We start from the raw sequence: 25,140 nt of genomic DNA, 5'->3' as shown, positions 1-25,140 counted from the left end.
ACACATTTGAGGTTAACTATGGCAAAATTTGGACCATATTTCTGCCTGCAGCATTATGACTGTAGAAATCTTGTGCAACTAAGGTAAATTTGATTGTGTCAAGATCAAGATAAGCAAACTAGTAGTTTGAAAATTAGGTCACTTAGATAAATCCCTTAATGGATTTAGGTGAGTACAGTAGCCTTAACAGTTAATAAAATTACTGAAGTTAAATTGAGCCACTTGGAATATCTATATAAACTATTCCTCCTGAGATGGGTGCCTGAAATAGAACCTGGTGTCTACACAAACCACAAGCCCAATAAAATCTCTATCATTTTTCTGCATGACTCCTCCCTAAGTCTACATGTTTCAAAGAAGGAACTAAAATAACTGCGATGCACAAAGCTTTCCTGAGCAGCGTTGCTCATTCCACATGTAATTATTTATTTATATATGCATGGTTTCCCCAGTATACCTCCCTTAGAACATTAGAGTTATCAGTTCTGGAAATCAATAAAACATATCTGGTAAGTAAATTTTGGATGGTATCGTGCTGTGATAGCTTTTGTAATACTTCCTGCATTCATTATTAATGGTTCATTATGGAATTAATAATTTAAGGTTATCTTTGATAATTTTAACAGTCCCCAGTCTGTTATGGTTTTTTTATTATGTTATTTGGGTATAGCTTTGTGTTCTGGGACCAATATCCTTCATGTATTTTCAAACCTTCAGGGACTAAACAAAACACAGTAAAGCTCAGGGAAAATGAATATATGAATGTTACTTAATATAAAGAAGACGTAAGTTGTATATGAGTCTCATTTGATTTTTTTTTTCCTTTCTTCAAAGCCTTCTACTTTTCCTGTATCAGTAATTCACTTCTCTCATATTCACTTTACAGATATAAGGGGTCTATCACTTCTGGGACCTGAATAAACATGATATTGAGAATTCTACTATTTGAATCAAAAATGAATATCCAACAGTTCTTCTAGCTAAAGACAGTGGCAGTCCTAACAGGAGAGCATTGGATTTTCACTATCAGTATTAACATAACACTGTAAAGAGAAAAAGTTTAGTCTTAGAGGAGCTGAACAACAAAAATCAGTGATGACCAGTGACTTAGAAAGTATTTTGTCTATGATATATTAAGTCATTTTGTATACTGAAGTACAGAGAACATTAAAATAAAAGGGAAGGGGAAGTTATTCTGCATAACTTTCTAGTCAAGCTATCTCAAAGCAATTGTTCCAGAAAAATATTTTGTTCCCAAATCTCCAGGTAGCAGGGGCAACAAAAAAGGAAGAATATCACTGTATAATAAGCATAAAAATTCACTTAATTTGAGTCACAAAGAGTTTTGATTTTAACCTCAGTGATATCAGGCTTTAACCTCTATGAACTTTCTTTTATCTGCATGTTTTACTGAGGGAGTTTTTCTTCCTCAGTAAAAACTTGCAGACCAAACATGTTTTGTGTTATAAATAACATGTAGGACTGCATACATATTCTGTAGTGAGAGACAGATTTTTATCAAGAGTAACATATTTGATTTGTAGTTAAGTAATTTACTTTTAATACTTTACAGTTTTCAAATTGTGCTGCTTTTTGTACAGTGTGTATATATTTGTCTACCTCAAATCACATTGCACCAATCAGTGGAAAATATTTAGATTTAAGAATAAGAAAATCTCTAATTGTTACATATACTCATATTGTCAATATAATAATGAAAAGGTATTGAATACTAGATAGATCTTAAAATATATATCTGAATGATCAAAACCAAAAAATGAAGTTTATTTATGAAAACCCTCTGTTTTCAATTCTTGTGTGAATGACACGGGGAATCAGGTCATTATAGTTCATAAGATGGAGACTGGATGAAGAATAATAGAACTGAGTTCTGTGTTTGGTGCCAGTTGAGGATTTGATGAGACTCCAGCTAGCACCACTGATGTGGGAGAAGAACTGCTGAGAGTAAAAGTATGGTGAACTGGAGGAAAAAGAGAACTGGAGAATCCCAAACTTTATAGTTTGGTAGGCATATTTGCTGTCTGCAAAAGGAAGAATGCTAATTTTTTTTGAAGTCTGTGTATCAAAGAGCATCCCTGGGAATGTCAGAAATAGATTTTATTCTACTTTTGAATCTCACACTAAGGAGGCTTTCACTTTCTTTTCTTTTTTTTTTTTTTTTTTTAATTGCATATGTTTTTAAATAGTAACTTTCCTACTAAAGTAACCAAGGTCTTTTCAAGGAAGAAGTCCTTTAGCTTTCTGAGCAGTAACTCCTTGGAGGCAATAGAACCATTTGCTCTACAAAACTCAGTTTAGCTGAGAATTCTTCTCAGAGTAATGCTACCAGAAAACCACCAGTGAATTTGGAGCAGGAAAAATCAGTCAATAGGAGATATTTTTTCTAAAATGTCCTCAAACAAACTGGTAGAAGTGTCTGAGTTTGGACAGTAAACTTCACCATCATTCTGTGCACCTGCTCCAGAAAAACGGCTGACCATCACAATGGAAAACTGCTTCATTTCTTGCTGATCACAGATCAGTTTTTTGATGTTAGATATTTTCAACACTTGGCCTCAGACTAGATGTTTTTCTATTGCTAAGTAGAAATAAAAGCAGCTTTTATAAAATTCCAAGGGTAGAAGGTACTGTTGTAATCCTTTAGTCTTGAATCTTACATAGCACAGGCCATAGGATTCCCTGAATTGTTACTTTGAGTCTGATAGCTGTGTGATTAGAGCTTTTCTCTTAGACAATCTTTTAATTGTTTTTGTTGTCCTTTGAAGTGTGTCCATTTCTTCAGTGAATACTAGAAACAGAAACGGTATTCCAGGGTGGCTTACTGAGTTGCTGTTACTGAGGAAATATGACCTGTTTCTTCCTGTTTGATGCTTTCTTGCTTATTACATCTCAGGATCATGTAAACCTACTTGGTGCTCACTATTTCTCTACAAACTCATGTTCTAATTGTCAGGATTTCCATGTTTTTAACAGAATAATTGTTTCCTAAGATAGATCTAAGTTTTCTCTCCATAAGCATGGCCTACATTCTTTGTCGGAGACCTACAACTTTCCATCTAAAATACTTAATTTTGCACGCTTAGCAAAAGATCCAATACTTTCTTTCAGGGACCCATCTTCTGCATTGTTTTCATTCCACTAGTCTTCATATCGGTGATTATCTCATCAGATACGCAGGTTATCTTAGTGGATTGGATACTATGTAAAACTGGATATATAAGTAGCTAGTGAGATCAGCATTGTCTTTGTTGATGGAAAGTATTTATGAAATTCTGAGTTTTCTACCACACGTCCAGACACTGTAAGACATTAGATATTGCCTACTCTTTGTTTTCAACACATAAAATCAGGGAACAAAATGAACACAGCTGCTAATATGCTTATTATTACTCACTTTTCAGTATTTGGCAGAAGCCCCAAAGTAAGATACTTGTAAGGAATTACCAGGCTTAGTAAAAAGCCTGTTTGTCAGCATCTCTCAAGATGGTTTTCATTAACTTATGTGTCATCAAATGGATAGTTGATATAATGCAACCAGCTTGCTAAAGCTAGATCCATCATGTATAAGAGATTTGTCCTATCAAACTTTGTTTTATGCATTTCGACAGACAATAATGAGATAATTTAAGCAAAATGTTTTAGTAAATAAATACAAATTGTTGCCTTGTGTGCTTGTTACTTGAATTTTAAGTTGAAAGATAACTTTATTACCTCACTGTTGGATCTGTCAAGTTAACACATATATGCATTTCACAATGATAAAAGTATGAGCTACAGTCTTGGCAAGAGGTTATTTTGACCCTTCTTATCTTTTCAGTGGCATCAGTTTAACAAATCTGTTTTCATGTATAAGGAGTTTTATAGGTCCTACACTGTATGTATAGCAATGTGCCTTATATGAGTTTGATATAAATCATGTTTCTTCTGTCCATTTAGGATTCTTGTAATTATGGGCCTCATTAATGTCATAGCATATGTTGTATAGGATACATAATCAGGAACACTGAAATGTGTGAGAATCATTTAAGGCTTAGAGCTACAAGCCTGAGGAATTTTCACTGAAATTAATGGGAGTCAAACATATGAAAGCATTTATTGACTTACAAAATTCATATTCCTTCATCGCTATCAGTAACTTTTAAGAAATATTTCTAATTTCTGTCAAATCTGGCCACAATACACTAAACATAGTCCCTTAGCACAACACAATAATGGTTAGAGAAATTAAAGTGTTTATGAAAAGAGCATGCTAATAAATCCTTAAAAGATTGAAAGCCTTCCAAATATGTAATTTATAGTGCTATAACATGGCTGGTTGAAAGCTTCCATTTGAAGGTGTTTTTAGACAATTTTGGGTTGGTTTATGTTTTTGGAAAAATTAAATTAGTCACAAAAAAAAGGTTGTTTCTTTGGAATATGCCTGTACCTTATTAAAATGAAAAGTGTTTCATTCAAAGAACAAAATCTAAAGTGATTTGATATGGCACTAAAGAATCTTCTGGAAATATTATGTAGGTGTCTGATAGTTTCACTATCTTCCATGAGGCAGACTGTATTGGCTAGATGGGCCAGTGCATCTAGAGAAGGCAGCAGGTCTAACAATGTTCTGTGAACTTTGAAAAAAAAGGAGATTCCTTTAATTGATATTTGGTGCTAATACTTTAAGATGGAAAGCCACAGTTCTCTGTGAGGTAAAAAACCAGACATACTGATGAGCAACTCTCTAACAGCAACCAATTTTCCTTTACCAACTCCTACTCCGGGCCCACTGAATCAGCTATGGTTCAGATTCCTGGCTGTTTGCCAGCTAAAACTGCTGCCAGGTGAGTGCAGATAGCAACTATAATCCTCAGAGCAAGCTGAAAATCAGCATTCGAAGAAGGGACTCAAAACTTCCAAACACAAATGAATATAGAGAGGGATAATATTTCTGTCTTTCTTAAAAGGTGAAGGTGACTCAGTCTAGATCAGGAAATATTGTGGATGTGATTTATAGAAACATTTAAATTAGGAATAGTAAAGGTCATAAGCATTATATTTGCTTTATATATATGTCATGTTTGGTGTCTCAGACACTGACATCAGATCTCACCCTGGGGGTAAATCAAGGCCTGAGTATGGCTTAGAGCTGCTATAAACTGCAGCAACCTCAAGGTCTATTTTGTTATTTGGGGACTGCCAAAAATTAGAGGTCCTGTGCTCCCTAGGCATCATTTACCCCCTAGGCTGGATCTTTTTCTGGGTGCTGGAGTCAAAGTGGCTGCAGAGGATCTGAGAACTGGTTTATTGTATCTATATTTTTATCTGTCCTCCACACTGTTAGGTGTATCAGTATTTATTATTCAAAATTATTTGCGTTTGATATACTGCATTCTGCAAGTGTATTTATAGAAATGTTATTAAAGAAGTGAATCTTTCATTGCTGGAAGTATTCTATGATGCCATTTCCCCTAACAATGCCATAGTGGAGTGTTGAAACAGGCAGCTTTATAATAAGATAGAATGTAATTGATAATGCAGACTTACTTGATTGTGAAAAATGAGACTGTCACCAGCCTCAAGGAAAATCATTTTGGGAGAACAACCTTGCAACTGAAAGAAAAGAAATAACCCAAAACAGACAACTGGTGTCTGTTAAAATTAGTTCACACACTGCTTTCCTATTCCATGCCGGTTTCACACTATTTTCTTGATTAGACCGTCTTTGATCTCATTTGTCATTATCAAATCATTGGACATACTAATGTCTCTCTGAAAGACCAATAGACTGAAATAATCAATAAAACAGACACCTCTGAGGGCAGAATTCAGCTAATCTTACTTGTTTTCAGTAATACCTTATTCCATACCTGCTGCTATTATTCTTTTTTTCGCATCACTGCTCACTTGAGCTCTGAAGGGTTTTGAATAAATATTTTAATCCATTCTTATTAATTAATAAAGAATTAGTTCAATGAGAAAAATGTTATAACCATCTTCAAACGCATGGAGGTTACTAAAAAACGAGAGGAACGACATTACTTACAGTAGTATATAAAGGCTTTATACTGAGTAATGGGATAAATTAAAAGAAAGTACATTGGAGGAGAATAGATACAACGCGTGTAGAAAAATAACCTAAACCTGAAAATATATGTTGAAAGCGGCAAAGTTCCCTGATATGCATGTTTCTACACCATCAAAGTTAATGCATTAACTATCTATATCCATTTTAAGATGGACCTGAGAAACAAATGAGGAATAAATATGCTCCAGAGGAACTTCTGCATTAGCAGAACTCTTCTATGCACATTTTAAAATGGACCTGAGAAGCAGGTCAAGAATAAATATGGTCTAGAGAAAATTCTGCATTAGCAAATTCAAGTGATATACTAAGCCTTTTCCCCCTCTAATTTTTGCAATTCTTTGATAGATCTGTAATTAAGCTGCCAATCCTTAAAATGCTTTCTGATAAAGTAAGACACAGTATGGAATGAGCATTAGTAAATTAGCCTTTCATAGGCTGGAGATTATGTTTTTAAACACAAAAGAAGAGCCAAGTCCTGCAAGATTATTTCTCTTTCTCTCTGAAGTAAACTTCACAATTTTAAGTGATACCCAAGATCCTTAGAAGAACATCTCACAGATAAAGACTAGAACCTAGTAATAAATAGCATCACACAAATTAGGCAGATTCCATTTCTGTTAGCATTTATAATTCTACTTTGCTCAAAAGGAAACAGTAATAGCCCAAATTAAAGTAAAATATTGTTGTTTCCTCTGGAACAATGTTTTTAAATATCAACTTTTTTCATTAATACAACTCTTGCAGAATTGCCCCACCAGATCTTCTGCCGTGGCAGCTGGTGTCACAAAATCATCTCCCCCATTTCATCATTAAGCCTCTACTGATCCACTGCCAACATTGCACCATTGCACTGGTTTCAGCTGGGATAGTTAATTTTCTTCTTAGTAGCTGGCACATGCTGTGTTTTGGTTTTAGTGTGAGAACAATGTTGATAGCACACTGACGTCTTAGTTGTTGCTAAATAGTGCTTACTCTGAATCAAGGACTTTTCAAGTTTTGCATGCTCTGCCAGTGAGCAGGTGCACAAGGAGCTGGGAGGGAGCAGCCAGGACAGCTGCCCCGAACTAGCCAGGGGGATATTCCATACCATGGACATCATGCTCAGTATATAAACTGGGGGGAGTTGTCTGGGAGCCACTGATTGCTGCTCGGACTGGCTGGGCATTGGTCAGTGGGTGGTGTGCAATTCTATTGTGCAGCACTTGTGTGGTTTTTTTCCCTTGGGTTTTATTCCTCTCTCTCCCTCTCCTCTTAATTACAGTTATTCTTGTTGTTATTTTTATTGTTATTATTTTTACTTTATTTCAATTATTAAACTGTTCTTATCTCAGCCAACAGGTTTTACATCTTCCCGATTCTCCTCCCCGTCCCACCACTGGAAGTGGGGAATGAGTGAGTGGTCGTGTGCTACTTAGTTGCTGGCTGGGGTTAATCCACGACACCTTTCAATGCCTTCATAATACCCTGGGCTAGATTTTTTTCCCATGTCTTTGGTTGTCCTCTACCAACACAGACAGCTCCCAAGTCTAGGGTCACGCAGAGGAAAGGTGATGTGGTGTTAGTCAATGGATATGGCATGTGTTAGGATCTTGCATGCGAGAGGCTTCCATTTCCCCTTTCTCATTGCTCCTATCACCTGCCCCTGAACGTGGGACCTCACATACTGGTAGAGGAAAATGTGGAGAGAGTAAAACTCATCTGGTGCACAGAAGCCTGGTGTAAAACTCCCATGATTTCAAATAAACTATCAGATTGCTGACATATATGGAAATCACACTTCCAGAATTCCTATGAGCTTAAGGGTAGCTCCTCTAAAGTATATTGGAGCCAGTGAAGCAACAGTACCAAATACAAAGTAAATATGTACGTGTAAAAAATTTCTTCATTTCTTTCCAATGCATTCAGTTCAAGCCTGGCATTCTGGATGTAATGGCATCCTGATTTGGGCAAATGTCATACAACACATTAGGTTTACTAAGATAAACCTACATGTTGTATGTTTAATAATTCCTTAATGATAATTATTGCTGACATTCAGTATTCTGCTTGACATGCCAACTAAAAACTCAATTTATTTTAAAATGGAATTAAATAGCTAAACTATTGACTGCAATAAAGATGAAGAAGAAACACTATCTTACTGATTTTACACCAGTTTCATCTAATTTTAAAAGAGTAAATTTTGTAGGATTTAGTAAGTCATGTAGACAAGTATCATTTGCTGTATTTTATAAGCTTTGACAGAACAAAGATGTTAATTTTATGAAAGGGCTGCAAAGCACACACAGTGGCAACTTTTCAAAGTGTTTTTATTAACGATAAATGATTTTGAAGCTGTTCATGACCTGAAATAACACTGTAATACTACTACAATCTTTGCTGCAGCATGTCACTATAAATGGGCCTATGTAGCTTTCAGTTCAAATGTGTGATTGTTCCTTAACAACTTGTTGGCTGGCTTGGCAAAGAATAGGGCAATGGTGATACAGAGGGACTGAACTGATTTTATTAGAGCAAGTGTATTTGCTGAGAATTGGATGCCAACCTAGAATATGAGACACCTAGAGCTGAGCTTGGAGTACCTTTAAGAGTACTGACTCTTAAAGCCTTTGAGCAGGCTTTCCAGGACAGGTTTTTTAAAGTGTTTTTAGCAGGTATCAGTGGTAGTTTGAAAAACATGTTTGTCACAAAAAAATCTCCCTGTTTCTGCACCAGTGGTTTTATACAACAAACACCTCCCATATCCCAAGATTTCCTAAACTACTATATGGGGAAAGAGGCAACAGAAGAGTGGCATTCGTCACCTGTTTTACTGAAGATAAAGTGTATGAAAAAGCACATCAAGAAGTGAAAAAGAAGGGGGGTGGGGGGTGGGTGGAGGGGGAAGACAAAGAATGAACATTGGCTTAATGAGTTAGCTTTTATCTGCTAAAAACTTCTGTGTTCCTGGTCACTGCTATAGAAGCCAACTACGTGTATTGTGTGTTGAAAGTTTGTTGAACAACAATTCAAAAATATGATTATTTCCAAGACAGAAAATTTTATTTTTGAATGCTTTTGCTGTTTAGTAATCTGTATTCAAATTATATATTTGGTTCCTCCTCTAAGACTTTTTTATTCCAGTCAGATTAAGACAAACTAGACTACAGGGAGTTATGGACATGGCAGAAGACAATGTTTTGTCCACATATTTAAGACTATAAAATGTTTCTCTCTTCCCAAGCTTCCTTATGGCAGGATATAAAATTGAGAATTAACAACAAACCATTCATTTGGAATGAGTGGTCCTCCAGAGGCATAATGGTTATAAATGATATTATAACACAGGAACATTTTTATTCATTTGCCACAGTTGTGAAAAAATACAATTTGCCTTGACAGTCATTTAAAAAAATACCTTGCATTTAACTGATGAATTATAGAATTTTTCTCAGATATAATCACCCCAGATGAGGACTCTGAATTGCCTTCCCATTCACAAAATGAATAGTTTATCCCATCCAGCACATTTGGAGCTGATGTTTTCTTACTCAGTCTTTGTGGCATTAAAGACTGGAGCTATTTTATTTTTATTTTTAGCCTTTCCTTTCAACTATTTATATTAGAAGCCGTCTTTGTTGACTGGAGATCTGAACCTTGTTGCAATTAAAAAAAATATGATTGTTACTACCGTAGAAAAACAAGGGAACAAAACCAGAAAAAGGTACAAAAACTGTGCCTCTGCCAAAGATGAATAGTTAATGTTTCTGTTAGTTGGGGCGGGGAGTATGATCTCTGCTGTCTTCATGAGTTATAAGTATGTGTCTAGTGTACAACTATGATCCACATATCCCTGCTCTTGCATAATACTTTTCTTCATAGAATCATAACAATTTGAGTTGGAAGGTCACCTAGTCCTACCCTCCTGCAATGAGTGGGGACATCTTCAATCCGATCACGTTGCTCAGAGCTCCATACAGCCTGACCCCAAATGTTTCCAGGGATGGGGCAACTGCTACCTCTCTGGCCAGCCTGTTCCAGTGTTTTATCGTTTCTCACCTGGCATTCAGTGTACATGACACTTTTAATCCATCTGTATATTTTATCTGGTTGGACAGCCTATTTGATAAGGAACATTACAAAATCAGGCTTTCACTTACCTGATGCTCTTTACCTTAAAACTCTTTACAGATAAGGAAGTGTTAAATCCCAGTTTTACAAAATTGGATGTTCAGTCAAGTTCAGGAGTAGTAACAGTTAATGGCTTAACCACATTGTGCAGAAGGTCAGATTAGGATACTCAGTGTTCCTGATGTTAAAAGAGCAGTGCAAGGACACCCAAACCAATTCTGCACAGAGTGGGACTGTGTCTGGCTGGTAAGGCTTATTATCTCAGGCTCAACAGTCACTCTCAAAGCCCAGTATTGCTCAGCAGGGAACCTTTCAAACGTTTCTCCACTGTTTTACCTAGTGCATCTAGGTTTTAGAGAACTTGATCAGCTCAGGCTCAGCATAACATGAACATGGGTGGATCACTTTAAGTTTTGCAATATTCCTGTGCATGTCTGCGGTGGTGTCTACATAATTGCATTTGAAAGTGAAAATACTTGGGAGTACAACTCATAGAAACATTTGAAAGGCATGCAAAAGCTAGAAGCACAATAGAGTAAGAGTTTTTGAATCATCTGTGTTTCTCAGTCTCTGTTTATCATGGCTAATGGAGAACTCACTGTAGCTACTTGGTCTTTATAATATCAAAGGCTGGAGGAGATTTTCTCTATTAGCTGTTCTCAACAACCCTTTAAATAGGAAGCATCTTTTGTCAGCTCACAGACTCCTCAGATGTCCTGTGTTAAGTGAACAATCCAGACCTTTAAATATCCTTAGCAGGTCTAAGCCCTCTTAACCTATTTAGCAGTTCTCAAGGCATTTATTTTCTTCACTCATCTCACCTATTCTTTTTAATGTTGTATTTTATTTTAAGTGTTGGATTATCTCTGGTAGAATTACCACTTCTGTCACAAACTTTCACATGATGACAACTGTATTCATGTTCCTTGGATTCAGCCTGAATGTATTCCTTGCTTATATATATATATTTACATATATATATATACACATTTATATATTTTTAATATATATATAAACAGGAAGGGGTAAAGCATTCTTTTTACATGGATTTGTTTTATGTTAACATTAAAATAAATAAATGTTGCTCCCACTAAGGAAATTCTGACAAGATCTAAGCCGTTTATACTTCCTCTGAAATATAACAATGTTTCAGGTAGATTAAACCTTGACAAAAAGTTAAATCAAATTATATTCTCTATGCTCAATTTTCTTTGGGGAACCAAAACTCACTGAAGTGTAAAAGTCTAATTAATTATGTAGTATGGTAATAATTTTTAAATTAAGAACATATGTGATTTAACTCTAACATGCCATGAATGTGTTTGCAATTGAATATAACAAGATTATGAGAGCTAAAAAAAATAGGAAAGTAAGAAACCAATCACTGATGCTAGTTTTGCAGTGGAGGTTCATACAATAATGGTGAACAGAAGAATGGCAACCTTGACTCAGACAGGAGGGACATCTCTTATAACACTGAGGCATAGTGAAGAAGTAAACAAGTTCCTATTACTGTTTTCCCAGATATAAGCTCCCAGCTTCTGGACAAATACACTTCAGAGACTTTCTGAGACAAAAATTGCATCATGATCATCATATCAATAGCTATATTTAAACATATTACATGACACGTGTGTATCTACTCTTTGAAGTCATTTAAGTTTTTGCATACAAAGCACCACGTAGCACAGCATAGATTTTGCACTGTAGAAAAAGGTATTTCTCTGAAACCTCATGTCTTACTAGGTTTTGATGTAAGAAGTAGTTAATAGTCCTTACCTACCTTGTTTTTTTGCAATTTGTGATCTTTTCCAAAGTTGTGAATCCTGGTTTGCTCAGCTTCCCTCAACAGAGTATCTGTTCCATATCTCTGATAATGGTACTAATCTTTCCTAGGTCTATTTTATCCTTTGTTAAGGTATGAAAGTTCCATGTAATAAAGAAGATACCGATATATCACATATACAGTGGTATAATGCTGTTCACTACCCTGGTACCAATTTCTTAACTAATTATTCCCAACAGCCTATATGCCTTTTTTATGGCTATTGTATACAGAGTTGCTGTTTAATACACCTGTAACAGACTCTAGCCTTTACATCTAGTTGCAAAAGAGATTTAGACCGTTTTAAAATTGGCATATATTGGCATCAGGTGGCTTTCTTGAACACATGCATATCTTATGTAGGTGTATCTTTGCTTATTCCTTGGGAGAGTACTCTGGAATGTGAACCTTCTCTTGTTTTATTTTTATATTAAGGTGAGATTTGGTACATAGATTTGCCATGTATAGATGAATTCTAGGTACAGACAGTTCTCAAAGTTACATCACTTCTTTTCCTCTTGTAACCCAGTTTCCTGACCACATCACTTTTCTCCCATCTACTTAGTCTAGTTGATGGTAAGGGACAGTAGAACTTGGATTTCTCACATTCTGTGTCCTCTCAGTGTTTTTTTCTTCAGGTTCAACACCTGTTGGTTTACTTCTAGATAGCAGTGGTTAAATAATGTGTGCTATCACTCAAAACCTTCTGAGAGTAAGAAACCCAGTCTGAACAGGTGCTATAATACTTTCTTGTGGCCATGGCAGGGCTAGGAACAATCTGTGCTGTTTATAAACACTATGAGGTAAAAATAAAACAAGCTTTTCTGTTATACAGACAGATTTTGAGATACTGATCCAAGTAACCATGTATAAACCTCACTGTAGCTCTGTAATACCAAATCTGTCTGGAATGTGGTATCACGTATATCCATCTCATAGAAAGACATCCAGAATCAGTTTCATCCGTAATAATAGCATGTGATAAAATACTCATTTCTACTTGCCCATATTAATACATTAGGCATTTCTAGAAGATGAAGACTTTTCTTTGGATCTAATCTGGTAACTTTTGTTTGAGAGAGAATATATTGCAGTATATCAAATTTAATTCTCATATTTACTAGAGATACATAAAAAAATAGAAATGTAGGACATCCTGCACAATCTGAAATGAATGTATGGTAAGGGTAGCAAGAAAAAGCCCATAATAAGAAACTGAAACTCTATCTTTCTATATACTTGTGTCATATCTTATAATATTTAACCAGAATCTAAAAAGTGAAGGAGGCTTTAATGTGGACTCATAAATCAGATTCTTGCACTTCATAGGGAAGCCTTGTAAAAACTGAATTGAGCCACACAGTGGATAGTAACACATTACACAGTAAAAATAATAGTCAGTTTTTGCCTTTTGTTTCCAATGGTGACATTTTGAGAAAGTTCACAATTTTGTATCTGATAGGGCAGAGAAAATAAAAATCTGTAATTTTATCCTAGATCACTTAGTGGCATAAACGATAAGGGAAGCCAGTATAGAGTCTTATCTGCAATGCTGATATTCTAACATGGAAAATCAGACCTACAAACACAATAATGTTCTATTCTGAAGCACCACCACAAGTGTCAGAACTTCATTCCTGGAAGTGATTGTGTGTCCTCTAGGATATCTTTATAAACTATGCTGGTTTATAACTGCTGGTGCCACATATGATTTGGTATTCTTTTGTAAGTTAAATGAGTTAAATATATGTTACAGCAGTTCAAAGTGAAGATTATAATAATAACACTACGTACATTGTATTGTATTTTTGCAAATGCTTTAGAAAGAAAGCTGGTATTACTACCCCTACATTAGAGAGAAGAAGGTCCTGAGAAGGGTATACACTTACCTAAACAGATCCAGGAGTAGAACAGCATCTTCCAGTGCCTCAATGCATTGCTCTATCAACTTTCATAGCAAGGTAGAAGGTATCTGTGTTGATGCAGGGCTAAACACCCAAGTCTATAACGTGCTAAGTGACTTTGGGCGGGAAGTGAACCATGCTTTCATCCTGTCCTCACAGAATTAAATACAAGCTCCTTTGACTACGAGGAAGCCCAACTAAAAGTGTGTCAAAAAAGCCAAAAGGTAAAAATTCTGAGGAATCCAATACACCAAGTAGAGAGTGCTGCTAGATATTTTAAATATTGCTATTTGTGAAAAGTATATTTATATAAAAGTAAAATTATAATGATTGTTTCTCTATGCATGATTATTATTTCTTATTATTTCTGCCTTTATCTGGTAAGAGCTTCTTGCTTGTGCATCAAGGTTCAGTCCCCACTCTCACTCCATCTAACTCCCATCGGAGCACTGCATACAAAAGAGCTAAAAGATAACAGCAGTATATCATACTGTTTCAGAAGTACTTCTGCATCCATCACCTTGAGCTTTCTTCTTTTTATGAAGAAGATACCATTATAAATTCTGCTGCAAGAAAATACATGAAAATAAAAATACAATGAGAAACTAATTCTGAACTACTGGAGAGCTGAACTTTAAAGTAATAAAGATCAAAAACTAACTGCATGAGACTGCTTTTGATTTACTGAATACTATGACTAGTTGCACAGCAAGCAATTAAGAATAATAACTGAGGGAAATTCATTCAAGATAATAGTATTTACAAAGGATATTTTTTTTTTGCAGTTTTCAAAAGTGGATATTTTTTTCACACCACGGAGTTAAAACTATCAAACAGTCACTTTCTTTAACAATACAAATTACAAACATGTCTTTTTTTAAAGCTAATATTAAAAATAGTTCTGGAGGATGACATTCCTATTAAAAAACAAACAAACAAAACAAAACAGAAAGGAAAATGTGCTTACACTTCTTGAAAGTTAGATAAACCCCACTTCTTTCTTCAAAAAACAAAACAATGAGAAAGCTGTCTGAAAACCAATGAGATCTTCAGCTAAAACCAATGTGAATCTGGAAGGCAAGAGCTCTGCAAAATTTAAGAATTAATGAAACATCTTCCACAAAATTTTGTCTTGTGAGTTGAAATGCACTAAATAATTATGAATTTCTTGAAACTTTCTTAGGGCAAAATGGTATTCACGTAGTAATGAGACTGTAGCAAAGCAAATCTTAGAATAGCAATACCAAAATTATGTCCAGCCCCTAATGTATTGCAAACTCTTTTCCAGAGAGGAAGATGGGACTAGATCTCCAGGAGGATTTAATCAAGAACTGACAAACAGCACCTTTCATATAGGACACTACGAAAATGTATCTTAGACAGGGACCTCATCATGACCAAATTTATAGCTCATTAATGTTAATGGAGTAGTTTCAGAACAACTCAGTGCTTCATACTAGCTACCAGCAATGTGCAGATCCCTTTGAAGTCACAAATTTTAAACCTAACAGCACAAGATTCTAATTTACCAAAGCTGTCATTCCTAACTACTATACCTGAATCTATTTTATACTTTTTTTTCCCCTAATTTTTGAGTAATCTTACATAATATCAGAATACCCTTTTTTTAGGTTCCTTGCAGGTTCTCTAGGAAATCCTGATCTGTTACTTCATGCACAGGCATTTGCTTTAACTGGTTTATTCAGCATTATCCACATCTAAATACTCTCAGAATGAAGTGATTTGCTGGCCTGAATGTTAATGTTGTATGTACTTGAAGCAGAAAATCTGCATTTAGTTCAGCAGTATCAGTATGTAGGTACTGAAACAGAAGGTAGAAGCAGCATGTGCACCCATGGAGAATACAGAGCTTTTGCAAACAGTGTCACTTTTTTTTGAAAAATACATCTGTTTTGCTCAATTGACACTCCATGATACTGCAATTATGGGCCATATGTGAGTGTGGTAATTTGGGAAGATAAATTAACATTTTAAAATCAAGACTTGGTGATGTTTATATCATTATGCAACAGCTCCCTTAAACATGAAAGGGGGTTCCCTTACTTTTAGGACAGGTTGTATCCTAACTGCTATTAGATACAAACTGTACAGGGGCTGTGCTGCAACACAAATCCCTTGAAGGAGTCATGGCAAATTGAGAGCTTGTGTTCACAGCATGGCCTCTGCTGGGTTTGAGCATGCTTCTACGGCTAGTGTGGCCACAGATCAGGCACCCTCTCTACTTCTTTTAGACATTAAGGTTCTGTTGTGGTCCCAGATGTGTTAATGTCAAGATTATGCCATCTGTTCCCCTCAGGGCATCTACAGTCAATTCATATTGGACCTGAGAAATGAAACTTTAAATATTTGAAATAAATGGCATTATATTAGGTGGATAATATTAATTTAATAATTATTACATTTGGGATTGGTAATTGGGAATTTCTGAATTCTCTAATAACATGATGAAATAGTCCAAAAGTAGACTGGAATAAAAATTGTAATTTGAAAGAAAAATGAAAGGAAGAAAAGGTATTAATGGTACATTGTAGGCAAAAAAAAGCTTGAATTGTGAACACTAACAGGTGGTAGATAATGGTGAGTATATGCATGCATGGACAGGTATTCAAAATTATACTTCTGAACTCTCAAGCAGAAGTCTGCTCCATGCTAGTTGCAACCAGTATGGGCTAGCTGTAAATTTTAATGACAATTGGACTAAACAAAAATGGCATGTACCAAATCTTCCAGTTTATTAATAAAGGGACATGACACAGAACCACCATGTTGGAGGCTGAGCACACTTTGTGCTTCTGCATGAAAGCTATTTCAATTGGGAAGATCAGGATCTGGAAGGAAGAGTTGGTGGCAGAAAGGATGGTTCATAAAGAGAAGTATATACATCCGTGGTAGACCAGATGGTATACTGAGACTTCAGTATCAGTTAGATCTGAGTTTTTCAGCAAAATAAGTCTTGAGTAAAGTCAATTTTCTAACTGGCTTAGCTAGTCAAAGTGCAAGATTTAAACCTTTATTAGACTATACAAAGCTCCAGACTTACAAGCAGCCTTATAGGATGTGATTAGTTTGAAGTGGGAAATGCAAAGAACGTGAATTCTTTCTAATTGCCTTTTAGATTTTTATTTATTTTTTAAGCATCATAGGTGGAAAAGATCTACCAATGTGTCTTAGCATAAGCAGAAAAGTTCTCTACAATGTATAAAAGCTGAGATATTTGAGTAGAACTAGGTATTTAGCTATCTATCCTCTGTTGCTGTTTTGTTAACTCAATCCTTGATCCAAATTTTGGAGTTTAAACCATAATAACTATGTGTTCATTTCAGCACAAATGAAAAACATAGCATTTATCATGGGTAAAAGATTTAGAATGTAAATTTGTTAAGAATACTGGTATCTTGTCAGCCATGAAATGTGTTGTATTAGAGCACCATGTAGTTTATGGCTGTACACTATGACTGTAGCCTACATTCAGTTTGATTTATATGATTGAAGGGACAATCTTCATCTATATGAAGGACTGCTAGTGCAGGTCAGATAAAAATAGGGCCTGGTATAACATCGCATGTTGCATTGTGAAAGAGCTTTAAGGATTCAGCTAAGAAAGTTTTCTCTGTTACTTTGCAAATAAGCCTATACTTTTGAATTCTAAATAAAGGAAAAATCAGGTATTCCAATGCTGTTACCATACACGAGAAAGAAAAATACTGTACTCTGCAATATAGGTCATCAGCATAGATATTTTTATCCTAGATTGCATTTTAATTTAAATGCTGTTATTTTTTTTGGCATGGATCTTTTTCACAATAATGGGAGAACATAATAAGTCTGCATTATAGAGCAGGCAGGTAGAACATTTAAATTATCATAAATAAATGGGGAGGATAAAACCATCATTAGAGAAAAATGAGAGCAAATGCAAACCCACAGTTTATGATCAGTCATGTATTAAGTTGTCACTAGTTATTCTCAAAGAATTAAATGGAGCTATTGCCAAAATATGAATCATGTATCTAGTGGCATCATGGGTTAAATTTCGTTGATCAAACTTTGTTAAAAAGATGGAAAACCTCTTAATCCAAGGCTATATTTCCTACCTTTTCCAACATATTTTTTCCAACAGGCAGCTATCTCTCTATGTTTATGAAATTCTTTCCCACTGTGGTTTTCTGCTAACTGTAAAGGCAGCATGTTCTGGATATGACCAAAAATCAGCTTGCATTGTGTCCATTGCCTCAGTGAAGTATCATCCTCGAGTGCTGTATCAATAGCATAATTTAAACCGAAAGCATTTACAGATGATTTTTCCCAGGATTAAGAATTCACAACCTGCAGATCAGGAGCACTTGGTGCCTAATCTGTAGATGAAGCTCAAAGCTAAGGTGATGTCTTTACCTGACAGTGATGTATTTTCAAATATGTAACTAAAAATTGCTGCCCTCTGAAAAGAAGCAAAGTGGAAGGGTACAAAAAAACCTTCCTTTTTCCTGCCTTGACCTTGGCTTCCTTTTCTCTACGATGTCTTGAATCCAAGGTTCTCTCATCCCAGTGTGAGCCGGTGATACCAGCTCAAAGTCTTGCTGCAGAAAGGATGTTGAGACAGGGTGAGAAACACAAAGATTTATTGGTGTGAGCTGTAGCTAAGGACTTAAATTGACCCCAAAAGTAAGAGTTACTTTTGGCGAAAATGAAAAATGGGAAGAGAGAAACTGGAAAAGGAAATGGTAAAACCTCCCCAGCTGATAGGAAGGAGAAGCAATGGAGTTGCCAAATAAACATGCTTCCCTGCACATTTCTCCATGTAGCTGGTGGTCCCACTGACACTTTCACCTTAGTGACTATATACTTCTCATCAGGACCCATACATACCCCTTACTGGTTGTTCCTGCTTATGATGCTACTAGTCTGGCTGAAGAAAAACGTGATCAGGGGTACAGATTGCATGTAGATAGATTTTTGAGGCTCGTGCGTACAAGTTACCCGGTTGCCTAATGTAAACCAAAAGCTACAATGGAGGAAGAGAAGAGGTGATTCTCCTGCCAGTGACAAACTCTTCCTGTGAGAACCTGCAATAACAGCAATATCAGGGTTTGCAGGTACAAAGCCATGAGAATAACAGCACGAGAACAGCAGCTTGAAAAACAGAAAAGAAAATTGCTACCACAGAGACTCTGGGAAAACACTGCCACAACACTTGAAAGGTTACAGAGCTGCAAGTTACAGAGAGACTGTCAGAACTGCAGACACAGAAGGCCCTTGACATTTCACAGGCTAAGGCACTGTAACTGCAGGTGATCAGGGATCAGGCTAACTCTGACATTGCTACGTATGTGGCATAGAACACACCTACAAACTAACCTATGGTGCCTCAGCAGCCTGTAGTCTCTGGGTTCATATAGTTTCCACAATACTCCCTACCAAAAGCTCATTTGAAGGAGGATAATCTAACTTCATCTTTACAAACTGATTGTGGACATGATGTGGAAAACAAAGTGGAAGAATTATGCCTTTAAAACAGACATGGGTTAATTGGGACAGTATCTAGCTAACAGTAAGTTTTTGTCTGTATAATTAAACAACAGTACAGCAAATACACTAGAACACCAGCACTGGAATCTGAAAAATAGTTCTTTATTCCATTTGCTGTCTTTCAGATCCTATTGGCCAGCACATACCTGCCTGCCAGTGCAGGCAGTGCAGTGCAATAAGAGATTTGCAGTGCAATAAGAGATTTTTCTTTCTGCTGCTCCCCTGTCAAAGAAATTCTTTGCTGCAACAATAATCTAGTAGTTGTTTTATCTTTTGCACATGAGTTACCCCTTCAAGGGGCAAATGGGAACTGACTCCCAGCTGGACATCTGATATTGAATGGGCTTAAGCCAAATGGCTGCTCTTGTAGTGATAGTCAGAAAATAACACTTTTTTGTCTTGTTCTGTTGTGGACAGCCAGCTGGCAGTCCTTCGCACATTGGAATTTCAATGGACTCCTGGCAACTGTTTCCCACTTATCCCTCAGAGGAGTGGCACACTGTCTTACAATGTCATTTTGTTATAGTTTATTTCTTGCATAATGAGCAACATTGACAGCGATATTAGTAAATTCTTCAATATTCCAGCATCCTACTGGTAAAAACAATAGTTACCATTTCAATTTGAAAAAGCTTCAAACAATATAGTAAATTTATATCTTCTAGCCTTGATACGTAGAAAACCAAAAGTAACCTGATTATCTTTCTGATCTCCTTTTAAAAGTCAGTATGTACCAGTAACAAGTGAACAGTGAGCCTAACCCTTCAGGCTTCAGTGACCAGTTCTCCTAAGGAGGATGCCTTTTACTTAAATAATCAGTAATTGCTTTTCAGATGTTTCAATGCTTGGTTCAGGAAAAGGATTCATAGTGCATGTGCGTACCACAGCACATATGCAGTAAATACATATTTGGTCATGTGCTTTGTATGGAAAAAGCCATACTTTTAACGAAGTCCACATATTTGGAGGATCTTTCAACAGTTTGAATATAATCTTGAATATAATCACTTATTTCTGGTCATGTCTGGTCATGTCAGTTCTTCAGTTATGATTAAAACTATGAACGCAAAAAACAGAAAGAAACGTCAAGGTTTATCAGCATGGGGTGTACATGATTTCCAGTCTATATACAGATCAAATAGGAGGTTTTTCATTGCCATATTACTATGCATGGGAACTCTTTATTTGTACAGTGGACTGTGGCATGAACTGGACTCTAAAATTGTGACCTTTGTCATGTATTTTTTTATGTGTGTTTTTCTTACCTCATAGGTGAATACCGTATCATGTAGACATGGTCCTGTTGGAGGATACAAAAAACAAGAGATGAATTTTTTAATTCCTCACCTAGCAAGGCTTCCTACACAAGTTTATCAATATTACATTGTTTCTTTAGCAGAGTTCTTTTCACACTTCTGTGTTTTCTCTTAATCTGCGGAACATGGGCTCTTTTATGTTACTCATTAACAGACATTTATTTGACAAATGCTGCTGGTTGTTTTTTTCATGCAGAACTTCTGTGCTGCAATGACTCGGCTGGCTACTTCGTTGAAGGGTGTTAATGCAACAGGAGGAATACTTGAAAGAGTCTATTTCCCATCTGTATCCAAGGCAAGTTGGTTCAGTCTATCTTTGAATAAAAGTAAGCAAATCCTTTCATTTCATCATAGGAATAAATGAGGTATGTTTTAGCCCAGCATCATATAGTATACTGAATGTAGGTATTATCTGGACAGAAAGAAGTGGTCTTGGTCACCATATAAAGCACGGGGAGATGTTGGCTTAATTATTCAGAGCAGTAAGAAATTCACTAAAGGATATCCAGGTTGACCTTGTTAGAATCACAGGTGAGGCACAGATGTATATATAATAACAACTGAAGGAGTTAATAGCTTCTGCAATATGACAATAATAATATATGCTTGCTTGTCATTGGCGATGGAAACTGTAACTATAGCTAGCAGAACTGCTTCATCACACCCAGGTTTTGGATGGAACTACTTTAAGGACAAGCGATGTACTTAGAAAGCCATCAGGAGTCACAGGTGGTTTTAAGACTTCACTGGTGGACATGAGTTGCCATTCATGGTCATAGTTGCATTGCCTTGAGATTGTTTTTGATTTTGTTTTAAATGAAAACTGTACTGGAAACCAATGCTTCCAATGGATTTTAACTCCTGTCATAAGGGAAAGGTACAAGTCATCAGAATTCCAACTGGTGATATGTTTGGGCCTAGAAATGTGATTTTAGTTTCACAAGATTTCTGTTTATCAGCTCATATATGCAGTTCATATATTTATGAGTTTTGTAGATGTGTTTTATTACTTTGTTAATACCTAAAGTAGTATTATTTCAGTGTTGGTGAAGATCACTGTATACTTTTAAACAAATCATAACTTCCGTATGATACACAGGATTACTCTTGGCTCACTCTCAACTCATCCAGATAGTGACCAGAATAAAAACCTAGTCTTGGCTGACCAAGCTTACTAATACATCATAGCTCAAAGGGCTGTGAACTGAGTGCTCAGGTCAGACATGCAGCCAGAAGTGTGTATGCAGCAGCAGCAGGAAGCAAATACCTTCTAGCAAATATTTTTCTACTAACTGAGTGATATTCAAATTACTGTTTTATTCACATGCTGATCTTCACATTAAGACATTTTATTTATCATTCATTTAATTTCATAGTGCTAATTCCATACACATATCATGAGTCTTAATCAAAACAAAAACTCCAACAACCCTGAACTATGTATTTCATAATCAACCAGCAGAACTCTACTGTATGTGTTCATCTTGTCTAAATGCTAAACTAAACACAAAACTTCTGTTCTCTGACTTCCAGGAGCTAGGCTGAGCAGTGGGGGTTTCAATTAAAAACCACAGGAAAGGAAAGGAATATGTCAATAAAACCACAGACTTGTAAGTACTGTATACTAGTTTGCAAACAAACACAGCAAGCATTCTCCGAGTATGAGTCTATTACTGTAAATTTAGACTGAATGCATGATGTTGAAGGTGACTGTCCCAGCATGATCTTCCTTCATTTTATGTATAGTGAAATGCTCGCTAGCTTTACGTTCAATAACTTGATCTAGTCAATCTGCAATGAGACTAACAGAGGAAAATGCCATGAAGAGGAAAATGGCTTGAGCCAAATTAACAATGTTTTGTTCTATTTCAAAAGAAAATTAAGACTGTAAAGGAAAGAGTAGAAAGTGGGGGAAAAAAAAGAGAAAGTAATGAATTGATTCTAAGGCAATATCCTATGTGAAATTTTAAATGTAGACATCACTTGAGTAGAAATGTAAATGCCATGATTTGCATTATAAAGCTTTGTTAAATAATAACTGTCACTAGAACAGATTATGTTGATAATTAATTAGTTACAGACTGGGTGCAGTCACTTTTTTAAAAGGTTGCATCACACATTTTATAGTGAAGAAATCTTGAGTAAGAATATAAAGGTGAAAAATATTTATAAACAATTTAGAATTCATAGGAAAATATATACTCTAATGCATTTTTTAAAATACAGTGCACCCTATGGTGCTTTTATTGCTCTCATATTAAAGAGATGAACCAGTAAGAGAAAAACAATGTCGTTTACCTAATTAAGTGAGCAAAATGCAGCTCAAATTTACAGAAGGTTAATAACTAACATTAAATGTATTGGCTTCACATTATGTTTGAACTGTTAATAAAGTGAACTCACTGACTACTCAAGTATTGCAATTATTTCTCAACTAACAAAGAAATGAAAAAAGGAAAAGTAGCAGCAGAAAAAAAACAAATATCCAACTGATTTTTTTAAACTTCAGCAGTCATTTCTTTATGCAGCTCTTTCCTACACAGTAGAAGAAGCCACAAAGGATAGAAAAGACATCAGCTTTGAAATTTGTTGCAGAGGTTCTTTGACTATGTAGGGGCTGAGCTACTGATGTAATAGAGACTTTCAAAGGTGCTCGGCACTGACCTAATTCTTCTGGGTTTAAAATCTCTTGGTATTTACCAATGTCTTCAACAGGACTAGAGTCACACAAAAGATGAACTCTTTTGAAAAGTCGGGGTTTCATCTTACTCACTAAAATGTAAAAGGCTATGGGTAATACAGAATTATGTTCACCTCCTATCTGAAAATTGCAGTGGGGACATGCTCTAATGATTTTTCACATACTTAGTTTTTTAAATTGTGAGCTGTTCTGTCCAAATCAATGGAAAGTCTTTGCAGGACATCTGAAATGCCAACACACCACATAAATACAAACAGGTGCCTGACAGTCACTGAAAATTAGAGCCCTGCAATGTATGTTTTAAGATTACATGGGCTCAAGAATGTGCTGCCATAATCCGAGGAGTAGTTGCTGTTTTATGACTGTGAAGCCTAACTATTTGAAGAAGTGATGCTGGTGATTTTGGGCTAAATCCTATTTAATCTGGTTTCTAAAGATGTTTGGAGCCAGGAAAAGAAAGCCCAGGCTGTAAGAATGGTGAGCAGGAGAGGTGGCAGAATATATACCTACGTCATTTGAAGAAAGGAAAGTGCACACTCTACCTAAAAGTAGAGCTATTAGTCTCAATATGGATGCCACAGTGTGAGTTCTGATCTGATGTTGAAGTCTGCCCATGGATGATTTAGCTGAAAATAGCCAGATCATTTAGTCTAAGATGTCAAAGATAACCACATATGGTAAATGGATCACTCTCCTGTGTCCTCTTAGTTAGAGGAAATTAATTTCTCCTAAATGTGTTAATGCAAACAGTCATCTTGATTCAGAGGGAGTCTGGCAGCAGGAAAGGGGCTGCAGAGCCTTAATTAACTCCCCTTACTGGTCCTCCGCAGCATTGTATCCTGAGAACTCCCTCTCCACATACCTTCAAAAAAACCCAACACCTTTATAGCTGCTGCTACTTTCTCATTTCTCTCTCTTTTTTTTTTTTTTTACTGAATAAGTATAAAAAGAAGGGCAGGGTGAAGGCCTGGGAAAGGAGATCAAGAAGAGTTTTAAGGGGAAGACAGCAGAGATGAAGGGAAAAGGAAGAGGAAGTGTAATGTTCATCATAAATGGGTGGTGTTCTGAAGAATACATTAGTCTAATAGTTAGAGGCATAGAAAGTTTATAAAGCCTGCTTCAAACCAGAAATTTTAATTCAGCTATAGTTTAATGAGTATTTTCTAGAGCATGGAGGCTTATATCATTTCATTGCATTTTTGGTTTCTACACATGGTAAAGGTTTCTGATACCATATACAGATGTGAAATCTTATCATTGTATACAGAGGTGTATTAAAATATACTGCTTCCAGTTATAGGTCATCTCATTCGTTTCCAGCTCTGAACTCATCACTCAGTATGGTCTACCGTTAACACACTCTTTGGTGGAGATGGCTGCTATATGATGGCTAGACTACAATGTAGCTTTTGTAATCCTTATTTGGCACTGTTTCTTGTAGTTTTGGATAGATAGATGTTTAACTGGCGTAATTCTTAAGGCTGTAAGATGTTAAGAATTTTCCCTGTCTTCCTTTAAACTCTGGAAGATCCCCCATTGACTTAAATGAGAGTTGAATTAGACCTTTTGAAATAATACACAAAAATAACTATTTCCACTCTTTTTCTCAACTGATAACTAATCCTAGACGGTATTGAGTGTTCTGTGTA

This window comes from Falco cherrug, chromosome 14 (assembly GCF_023634085.1).
Source record: "Falco cherrug isolate bFalChe1 chromosome 14, bFalChe1.pri, whole genome shotgun sequence".
NCBI lineage: Eukaryota > Metazoa > Chordata > Aves > Falconiformes > Falconidae > Falco > Falco cherrug.
Note: the sequence above shows the minus strand (reverse complement) of the source record.